Source organism: Copadichromis virginalis, linkage group LG14 (assembly GCF_057382275.1).
Source record: "Copadichromis virginalis isolate Kocher_CV1m ecotype Utaka linkage group LG14, C_Virginalis_male_GT1.1, whole genome shotgun sequence".
Classification (NCBI taxonomy): Eukaryota; Metazoa; Chordata; class Actinopteri; order Cichliformes; family Cichlidae; genus Copadichromis; species Copadichromis virginalis.
In genome coordinates, this window is record NC_140631.1 from 284393 (window position 1) to 295919 (window position 11527).

Sequence of the window (11527 nt, forward strand, 5' to 3'; positions counted from 1 at the left end):
AATTTTTTGCTGCTAAACTCATGCTTTATTTTGCTTTTCTGGACTATAAATAAGGTAGAGACAGCAAAGATGAGCTACCATGCTGGCCTGCTCTCCTTTTAACTGCTCCATCCATTTTCATGGTTGTGGTCAAAATATTTTCGGCATGCTGTGAGATTAGTCCTCAAAATCATCCCCCAAAATAGACTACTTCAAAAGAGATTTCACCCTCAGCTTCCAGCTGCATGGCATCTGCTGTAACTTACACCAACTCGACTTAAGAGTACTTTCATCACATTTTTTATAAAAGCGCTTCTACACAATATTACCCAGCCACAAATAAAGCAGCCAGGTGGCCGAACATTAAAGGGACTGTTCTATAAATGACAAGTTATGGGTTCAATCCTGAAGCAACCATATGTCCTGTAAATAGTGTCCTTGAATCAGACACTGACCTCCTACTGCTTACTCTCGCTAAACTGCTCTGGATGAAGCATCAGCTTAAATGCTTAAGATGTAAATAAAACAGGAGGAGACTGCTGGGAGCACAAGGGCCTGTTTCTAGCAGAGAGGGGGAGAGAGGAGTGAGGCGGCTCTGAGGGACAGAGCCTGCATGCTAACATAACACTGAATGCTGATCAGACTCTTAACGAAGAGACTGCTCATCGTTCTCTGGCGTGAAATAGGATTACCATATGTTGGTTAAAGTCCTGCTAAATGTAAGCCAGCAGTAAATGCTAACAAGGACAAACTGATCAAATAAACTCACTGCGTTACTTAGATAAGGTTGTATTTATGGGGATGGAAATTTGTATAATTTGTAGATTTTAGCATGTAAAAAAATGGAGCTATTTTTAAAGGATGACAAAAAATCTAGAAAATGAATGTAATTCATTGACATTATTGTATCATAGTTTGCATTGTTCTGACCAGCAGTGTCCTGCAGCTCCCTGTGAGCACTTAATGAAAGAGGTTATGGTTTAATGTCAGAGCAGAGAACTCACAGTTGTCAAATATGATTTTGCTCTAATATGCACCATGTGGCGCTGTATGTTTTCTGTGATTGGAGGGTAGTGTCACTGCAGCTGTCACCCCAGCCTGCTCTCTGCTCTGCCTCGGGAAAAAAGCAGCAGAGATACAGATGTAATTACTTGACAGAACAGCAACACTGTATGAAAATGTGACAATTTCATAAAACCCACTGCAGCAAGGGTAACAGATGATACAACACACAATACTGTGCACAACTCTTTAGGCACAGATGTTGGCAGCGAAGCATGGTGAAGCATCCCGCTGTTTTAGTTTTTGTTGTTTTGGGGGTTTTTTTGCAGAGAGCATGTCAAAACTAGAGACTAGAACTACAATTAGATCTTTTATCATGCAAAATAATCAGATCGCTTAAGTTCATTCTGTAGCGTGACAATGACCCCAAACAGAGCCAGAGTAATAGCTTCAGAACATGTACTGAATGTGCTTTATTAAAGGGTTTTTATCAGACTGTGATTTACGTTTACTTCACCTTATGTGTTCATTGTTGAGTAAAAGCTATTGATACCAATTATTTTTATACTATATCCTCACTTCACAGTGAGAATCAAAATCTGTTTCTTCTTTCTTTTGTACTAAACATGTTCTCACACTCTGGAGCCATTTTGGTAACATCTCCAGGCACTTATTTGTCCAATTATTTTTAAGCTATATCTATATTAACTTTAATTTCAGTGATCATAAAAGTTATATACTAGAATAAAAACAGTTTTAAAGTTTTAGAATAGAATAGGATAAACCTTTAATACTGCACAGATGAGAAATTTGGGTGTTACCCAGCTCTTATGGCAAGGGGAATATAAAATATAAAATTGAAAAATTTATAAATTATAAAATTTGCTGACTTTGCACCAAAATGGCTCCAGAGTGTGAGAACATGTTTAGTACAAAAGAAAGAAGAAACAGATTTTGGTTCTCACTGTGAAGTGAGGATATAGTATAAAAATAATTGGTATCAATAGCTTTTACTTTTACTTTTACTGTTAGCGCCGGTGTCCTTCTATTATAGTGATACTAAACAAGGCAGGAAATTATATTTTTATTCTACAAAATGAAATGAATGTATCTACTCTGCAGAAGTGTTTGTGAATTTCAACAGATCGATTAGCTTGCTGCATTATATGTATGAACTGCATTTTTATCAGTTGCAGTTTCACCATCTCAGTGCCTAATGCTTCCCTCTTGTGGTGTCATGGTGGTTAGAAATAAATATGATATGTTATATGAAGTATATAATAAAAGCAAAGGCTTCACGTAAAGAGGGATTGGGACAGCTTTTAAGCAGGGTGACCTGCAGTATCCCACTGATTAACAGCCTCAACTGACACGTTCATGATGACTTTTGCTTTGTTCCCATTCCTCAGATCGATTTTCCCTTTATAAGGTTTGCTAAACCAGATGCTATATTTATGCTAAAAGTGGCCATAAAGAGTAAGGTCAGAAGGAGGAAAGGTAATACAGCAATGAAGAATAAAGGCAAAGTCAAAGACCGATTCCAGCTTTAAAAGCTATCTATGTATTTTTTTGTACATAGATTTATATGAAAAAGATGATCTGATTTCTAGCAGCAAAGGGCACATGCAAAAAAGCATTGGCAGGATAAATTCAGTTAAAGCAGTTAAATCAGTGCAAAGGTACAGAAAAATACTTATATTAGTTTGGAAATCAACAAGCAAAGAAATCCAGATAGATGTGATTTTTCCCATTCAATAGTACTTTTAATGTTCATAATTAAAAATGCTTTTGATTAATTTTGTCAGTAGGAGTAAAAGTTTGATGATTTTTTTCTCAGTGTTACTGCTCCATTAATAATAAGTGTTTAATAATTAATAATAAGTGAATCCAAGTTTTACCCCAATGTTTCCACCATTCCTCTCACCTAACCCTCATTTCCTCTTCAGGCCTTGCCTTTCAACCACACACACCCTCTACAGCAAATTAACAATATCTGAAAGTCATGTCCTTAAGAAATAAGAGGGGAAAATCGAGTTAAGACCCAACACAGGACCTGAAAGGTGCATCTAGCCCTTCAGCTGATTCATCTACCGTTTGCTGAACCCTTGTCAGAAATTGTTAGAAGAAGAAGAAGCTATTCTTAAGGATGGGAAACTCTTGATTGATGGAATCTTGAATATAGAAAAGTAACAATGGATTTTAATCCACAATGTAATGCCATTGGGAAAGCATGTGATTGGCAAATGCATCATTTTTCAGGATAGCAATGATCCCCAAAATACTGTCAGTACAGTAAAAGCATACCTGGATAGAAAAACATACAATAGAACAGCATCAGTCATGGCTTGGCCTCCCCAGAGCCCAGACCTCAATATTACTGAAGCAGTGTGGGATCATTGTGACACGAGAACGGAACAAAAGGCGGACAACACCCAAAGACGTGCTCTGAATATCCTTCAAGAAGCCTGGAAAACTGTTCCTGTGGAAATGACAAGAAAACTAGAACTGAAGAATAACAGTTACAATGCCAAATATTGACTTTCAAGCTTGTTATATTGTTATAAACTCTATTTTACGTATATTTCCATTTATGTTTGCACATGTTCAATAAAATCATTGCTCCTGAGGCAACGAGGAATGGCTAAAGATTTCTGCCACTACTCCATAACAAACATCAACTAAAAGTGTTTGATAAATGCATTCTATTTGCTTTTTTAAAAATCACAAAGTGAGAGATTTTTTTTCAATTTAAGTGAGCATTATGTTAATGTTTTAAATGTCATGGCATAGGATCAGATCGCTTCAAAGTAAATTATATTTTGAAATGTACAATCCCTTAAACACTGTGTCCTGATCTTGAACTAATAACTACTGAGATCTCAAGTCTACTGCATAATAAGACAAACAGCACCATTTAGAAAATTTCTTTTTATTGCAAGTATTCTTAATGCTTTGATGTTTTGTACAGATTTTCATATTTACAGTGATAATTAGTATTCGTCTAATAAATAATACAACTGAAAGTCATTCTCTAGCCTACATGTTTAAATATTGCACGTGCAAAGTATGTATAATATGTGCTTGTCCAATAGATATGCTGTCTTAGCAGCTATTTACAATGTTACATAAGAAACAAATGTGGGATCCAACCACCATGCTACTAAAGAGACACTGTGCGTTTCCCCTCCAAAGCAAACCCTCCACTTCAGTGATGGAGTCATGCAATTATTCTACTGGGGTGAAGACAGTTTAATTACAGCATCACTGCAATAACAGTATCCATCCAAAAAAAAAAAAACATCAAATAAAATTTTAATTATTTCTAAATAAGAAATTCGTGATAAAACAGTTTTCCAATTAACCACTACATAACAGTAGTGTCTAGTTCTTATTTGGTAGGAAATGTCCACCAGTGCTGTAACGTTTTCAAAAATAATAGTAAAAGAAAAAAAGCATTTTGATGAAAAACTAAACCAGCGTGACCTACTGTACAAGTTTGTTTAGGCTGCTTTTGCAGCAGTGCTCTTTATAAAGTCTCCAGGGTGTGATAGTAATAAATCATCTGTGAATGAAACCTTTTACACGTTTAAAATCACTTTGTCTGCCATAGGCAAGAAATCTGTTCCTATAAATACACCGTTTAATTATGTGTTCGCATTGCAACTGCTGCTCTGCCAGAAGTGTAGGTAGAGCAAAGTCAACCTATACATTATACATATCCTCATATTTGAACATTCAATATCAATATATTTTCCACATATTGTGAATATAACGCTGAGTGTGCAGAGAGGGAGAAACACGCAAACACCGTGACGAGACAAGAGCACGGGCAGTGTGATGTTACTTCACCTCTAGATGGCACTATTGCACAACCTACAACCTTCTGCATCGTTTCACTGGAATGGATGACAAGTACAGTGCAAAAACAATAACAGGAACAAACTGAGTCCGATATGATATACATATTTATGCCAAAAAAAAATGCCCGTTTGATCTTGTGTTTCCATGTAGGAACAGGGAAAAATGTCTATATTGTGTTGTCTGGTTCACCTCGGCAGAGTTCTATGGCTTTGGCAGGAGGGTTGAGAGGAAACAGAAAGGGCCTTTACCGCCTGCACCTGGCATGTTTGTGATGAAGCAGCTGCCTCTACTCCTGCTGAGCCTCCTCCCTGTACCTCTGAACCCGAGTGAGCAGAGAGCACCGACGGTCATGCACACACACAGATACTGTACACTTCAACAGACACTGGAGATACAAATGATGGGCCATTTGCTAAACCTGCAGCACACACTGCTTTCTATGTGAAAGAACCATTCTGTGAGAAAAACTCTACTGCTCATTTGATCTATGACCTCTGAAAAACAGTTCATGATTTCCATTACTATTCAATTATATAAAAAAAAAAAGTACATTCCCTGGGTTATACAGCACTGATATGCAAAGCTTAATTGTATATCTGTAACTCTAGAACTGCAGTATTTATAGTTTTCTTAGTTTAATATTTCAATTTCATATTCTTCTTCTAAGTATAAAATCCCTTTTGTTATATTTGTCTCATTAATTTAACTGAAATACACTGAAAATTGCTCACAAATTAAGGTTTATGTGTCAATACAAATGCAGGTTTTATTGCTGGGAGCTTCCCGTGATGCACTGACTATTTCTTCTTCCATGACACTAATGTTTTGTCTTTGCTTCATCATTTATGTACTGTACTGTATCCCCAGTTTTCCAGCGAGGGCTGCGTACATTTTGATTGCATTAACGTTTTTATCCAGCCTTTATGTGCAAGCTTGAGCTGCAAAATTCAAATGTAGTTACTGACAGGCCAAAGTGCAACAGGGAAGAGATTAAATGGGATCAAAGGGAGTGGCATTATAAATTCCTTCCTTCCTGAGATTCAAATCCTCCAATCAAAACGGTGCCAGCAATGCAAAGACAGATTTCTTTAAAAGATTGGACACAATAACAAAGTCAGTCGTTTATTTATTAAAGCACTGTTAATAATTTTAGTTGCTGCTATTTCAAATAAATGTTTGGTACAACAAATTTCTCCGTGTTCTGTCTCAGGCTTTATTCGGGCCCTGGTACTAGAGCTATGGTCTGTTCTTGAGTGCAGCAGTGACGACATCAGAGTGGTCCGTCCCAAACCAACTCCCATTGACCCCACAGATAGGAGTTGCATTAAGGTATTGTATGTATGTGCGTGCGTGTGTGTGTGAGAGAGAGAGGGAGAAGGAGAAACTTCCTGGAGCCCACAATGCCCCAATTTTTAGATATCTACATAATAGTACAGACACAGATCTCTTAGAAGTTTTGCTTTTCCATCATGTTTTTAGCTCACTGGTTACAAAGGTGTTTAAATTGATTAAAATTAAATTGATTCCAATTATTATTAACCCAGGACTCAGAATAGTGGTCCATGTGTTGCTGTGATACCAGCAGCCATGTAGAAAATTCACTTGTGAATATTCATATTTAAGAAACTGGCAATAGTGATTTTGTTAACAAGAAAGGCTTTTTGCTGATTGGTTTATGGGTGTCTGGGCAAATAAGCCTTACTTTCATAAGACTGCATTTTTAGTTATGTTTTTGGCAGAATTTCTCTCAGGAAAGCTTCAACAAGCTCCAGCGTGAGCCTGTCTGTGTGTGTCTGATGCTTGGCCTCTGACAGCAGCCAAGTCATCTCTCTCAGAGAGACTAGCCAAGTGAATACGGACAGCCAGTGATGTGTAAACTGTGTCCTGCCACAGGCGACTTTAAAGTCTGCCTTATCAGTGGGTTATACATATATGCTGAGGTCAAAGGAAAACTAAATATACACACACCAGCACTTTGGTGAATTAACTCGAGTCTTTGCTTTAATCTGTGCTAAGTACAGTAGGAGGTTTGGTAGTACATATGAAGATAAGTTCACACATGCACAGAAACATCAGAAGACACATGAAAGTATAGATATTTCTATTTTAGAAAAAAAAATCCATCGTATCTTGTTTTTTTCTTTACGTTTCTTTGAAGCTGTTTAATATAATCTAAGTTGTAGCTCGTTTGTGCAAGTGTCTCTCTTTTTTTCCTTTGATGCTTTTGATGATATGTTTTCCCTGTTCTACCAGACCCAGTGAAAAATGCAGGGAGCTTTCCTGTAGTTTAATATTCTTCAGGCTGCAATAGGTTTCTGCTCAACCACTCTGCTCAGAATATATGTCTTATTCAGTTTTGAGAGTGTGGTAAACCATGTTTTATCTTTGCAATCATAAATTCTTTTTACATTTTGTTTTGCTTTGAATACTACAGATATTATTTGTCATATTATCGGTAGTGTTTGTAGTTGAATAGTGTTATATTATTATTATGTGTTAGGATTTGATCAATCCATGACGTGCACAAATGCATTCACAATGGTCTTTAAAAGCAAATACATTTTTTCTCTCTAACAGCTGCTGTATTTACTTTCCTCTTCAGTCCTTCCTGTACTTGGTCAACCTCCTCTCCTCTTCCCAGTCGGTGTGGCAACTGCTGGGCCGACAGTCTTTGGCCAACAAAAGCGAATACACCCTGAGGGAGATGCCAACCTCCATACCTGTAAGTGTTTTTCTTCTTCTTCTTTTCCACACACTGCAGTTTTTTTTTGTCATCCATCTGAGGGCATGTTTGCACTTTTTATTTGGCCTCCAAACACCACCCACCCATTTGTTTTACTTCAAACGCATTCAAATAAACCCTCTCACACTGAGACTGATATACGTTCTCCACCTTACCCATTGTAAATTTCCACACAGTTTTCGTTTTGCACCCTATCCGGTGCATTCTTGTTCAAAGCCTCTCATTTTACTCCACAGGATTTGATTGACAGACTGATTGCCGTGAATTCGGATGGGAAGATTCATTCTCTCTTCCACTACGAAGAGAGTCACACATTCGGCCTAAGGTGGGATTCATTATTTTTTTCATATTACTTAACATCAGTGGGGAAGTAGACGATATCAGATTATCACCTGGTGACTGCACACACACTTCAGCCTCTGGCAATAGGAGACTGGCATGGTGACGTAATCGGCCTTAAAATGCGGCCTTTAAGGCTGCAGACCCTGAATTGGGATACAGCCTCTGAATCGCTGCATCTTGTAGCTGTGTCGTCTTAAATTGGTCATGTGATTTTGACGCGCCGGCGCGTCCGGCAACCCCAGAGGTTTAACTTAATATTTAAGTGTCTCTTGGTTTTAGACTAGTTGTTTAGTCTAATTTGATGTTTTAAACCAGAAAAGGAAGAAGAGGGCTTAGAATTACAGGTAAGAACTGCTCAGTGGTATGTGATAAACTGTAAATGTAAAGCTTACAGGTCAGTCCTCATGTTTTTAAATCAGATTTTGAGTCTGTACATGGCACATTATGCTTTTGCATGTTGTGAAATGTGCTGCAAAACAAACTGAGGTAAACTAACTGGTTTACTGTGATGGATTTAAAGTGCGTGTGACTGGTGCGCAGTGGCTGTGGTGCTCACGGTCAGAGTTCAGTCACAAAGAGGGTAACAGAGATGAATTTAAAGTTAAGGTGATGGTGCTTAGATTCATTCACAGACTGAAACCTTCACACCAACTTTATCCTGTGTCTCTTAGTTTTAGACTAGTTGTTTAGTCTATTTTGATGTTTTAAACCATATCACAGGGTTTTTACTTCACCATTTACGGGGTTTTAACAAGCAAACAAAAGACAGATCGTGATGTTTGAAAATGTTTTGGAAATATTCTTTAAAGATTAGATGTAAAATACGCAGAGGATAAATTCAATTGGTTTATTAGTTTATTACATAAGTTGAAAAAAAGTTAAACAAGTAAATAAAGAAACAACGTAAAAGAAAAGTAAACAAAACAAATCGGTAAATAAAGGAAAATGGTAATAAGAAGGGGAAAAAAAAGAAAAGAGAAAACCCCAACAATCCCCTCTGAGCAAGCACTAGGCGACAGTGGGGAAGAAAAACTGCCTTTAAACGGGCAGAAACTTCCGGCAGAACCAGGCTCACGAGGGGCAGTCAACTGCCGGGACTGGTTGGGGTGAAAAAAGATGAAGGAGAGAGGGAAGAAGTGTTAGGAGAGAAGGGGAGAGGAGAGGTGAAAATTAAGATGGAACAGAGGTGGAGGGAGACGAGGTGACGTCAGCAGTAGAAAAAATAGAAAGAGTAGAAAAAGCAGGAGTGTCCCTCCTCCAGAAGAAGCGGAAACGTTTTTTCTTCTTTTCCATGAGCTTTTCCACGACCACTTTTTTCTCTAGGATGAGGGTTCTCAACTGATCGGTTGTTTCTTCAACTTCCTTCTCAAGTTTCTGGCATCTTTGCTCCATTTCTTTTAATAGATTGCACTTGTCTGTATTTTGCTGTTGTTTTTCCTTGTGCATCTTTTCTAACTGCTCATTTCTTCTTGTGATTTCTTGAAGCTTACGCTGCAGGTCTTCATTTATTTTCTCTTGTTGCTGCTTTTGTGCAAGCATTTCAGCGTTTTCACACTTCAAGTTGTCTGAGTTCAACAACATCTCATTAATGACCTCTGAGTGTTTTTTCGCCATTTCATTGATCCTACGCTGCATCTTTGAACGTCGTTTTTCCAATACTTCTCCTTCCAGTTCAGGTGTTCTGTCCTTCATTGTATTAATTTGTTCAGTTGTAGATTTCTTCTCTCCAAGTCCTGGAGAATACGTTTTTTTTCTTTTTCCTGTTGCTCTTTCTCTTGAAGAAGCTCTTTATTTTTGCACTCTGTTTCATCCAGCCTGACTGGATTTGGATTTATTGAAGAAGGACCACCAAAATCTTTGTTCTATTTGGTGTACATGTTAAGAGTTGCTGGACTAACAGTTGGTTTGATTTGCTTCAGAGAATCCTCAAAGTCTTTTATCTTAATGTTGCGCACCTCAGCAGCAGCTATAACACGGACTTGTTCTGGTGCCAACTCTCTTATTGGGCCAAGTGCAGCATCTTTGGCTAATGCTGTCAAATCGCTCCCTGAATATCCTTCAGTCACTTTTGCAAGACAGGACAGTTCGTCTTGGCTCAGTGGACTCCCGTGCGTTCCCAAAAGATTTTTCAGCAGCGTAAATCTTGTCTTCTCATCGGGTAAGGTCACATATACTCTTTTTGCAAAGCGCCTTAATATTGCTTCATCGAGCTCCTGGGGCCTGTTCGTTGCTCCCATTACAAGTACTCTGTCATCCTTTCCTGACTGCAACCCGTCAAACTCAATGAGGAACTCAGTTTTTAAACGGCGAGAGGCGTCGTGCTCCCCCTCCCTCCTTTGACAGAGCAAGCCGTCCACTTCATCGATGAAGATTACTGAGGGCTGTCTCTCTCTTGCAACTGCAAAGAGTGCTCGTACGAGCTTCTCGCCTTCTCCCACATATTTGGAGGTCAAACTAGCAGCACTGATGTTGAAGAATGTTGCATTAGACTCTGCAGCAACTGCTTTGGCGAGCATGGTCTTCCCATTTCCTGGTGGGCCAAATAAAAGCAAGCCACGTGCAGGAGCTCTCAGACCAGTAAAGAGATCAGGTCTTAAGGCAGGAAGGATGACAATTTCTTGAAGTGCTTGCTTTGCCAGATCCTGCCCTGCGATGTCATCAAATGACACAGTCGCTCCACTGTATACAATTTCATTTGTAATTAAGCTGACCAGTTTACTGTCCACATTCTTTTTCATATCCCTCTTCGGGGGCTGTTTCACAGCTGCCGGTCTTCCATTCTGAGTTTTTCCCACCCGAGCGGTTTTCTTTGCATCAGTTATTCTTAATGGAGGTCTTACAGAAGTGGAGGGTCTGATGGTGGTGGAAACACCTGCGGGTTGACTTTTAGGAACTGACTTTGGCTTACTTGCAATTGTTTTGGTCGACATTTCTCTTGCGCGACTTCCCCCCTGTTCACAGTCATAACACGGTAAACTAGTCATAAACGAAAACGTTTAGGCTATTTATCGCATTTAAAGGTCTTTCTTTGGGACAACGTCACAGAACACAGAAACGTCACAGGGCTTTGGAGCGTGATGTTACAGAGGTTTACAAATACTTTCAAATATAGCTCTGGTCGAACGTTTGAAGGCTGCGAACAAACTGACTAAAACTTGCTGCTCCTGACCCCTATTTATAGAAAAACTTCAAAGGCTCAAAGGCATGTGCTTGTGACATCATCACATGTCCTTGTGACATCATCACATGTCCTTGTGACATCATCACTCTTCATGAATCAGATTGTCACATGACATTTTAGAATGGGGATGTTTTTTTTTAAACCGTTTTCAAATTTAACCCTCTGTGGTCCAGGGTATAATTGGCCGTTCTTGACTATTTTTGATTTTACCTCTATATTTCACCTTTAAAATATGTTTTTCTTGCCTTATTTGGCACCATTATTTTCAGCACAACCTCAAATATCTGAAATTTGAGTTATTGTTTTCATTTTGGTATACTATATTAGCACAGTTGATCTAAATTAATAACACAATAAATTGTGTGTGCATCTCCTGTTTTGTCATGGTTGTATGTCCCGGTTCGTGACAGGCTGCATGA

The 11527-nt window shown here is 38.5% G+C and overlaps 1 pseudogene; it reads right to left on the bottom strand.

Moving 5' to 3' along the window:
• Positions 1-8801: 8801 nt before the first annotated feature.
• On the bottom strand, positions 8802-11119 carry LOC146693146 (spastin pseudogene; annotated as a pseudogene).
• Between the last annotated feature and the right edge of the window lie 408 nt (positions 11120-11527).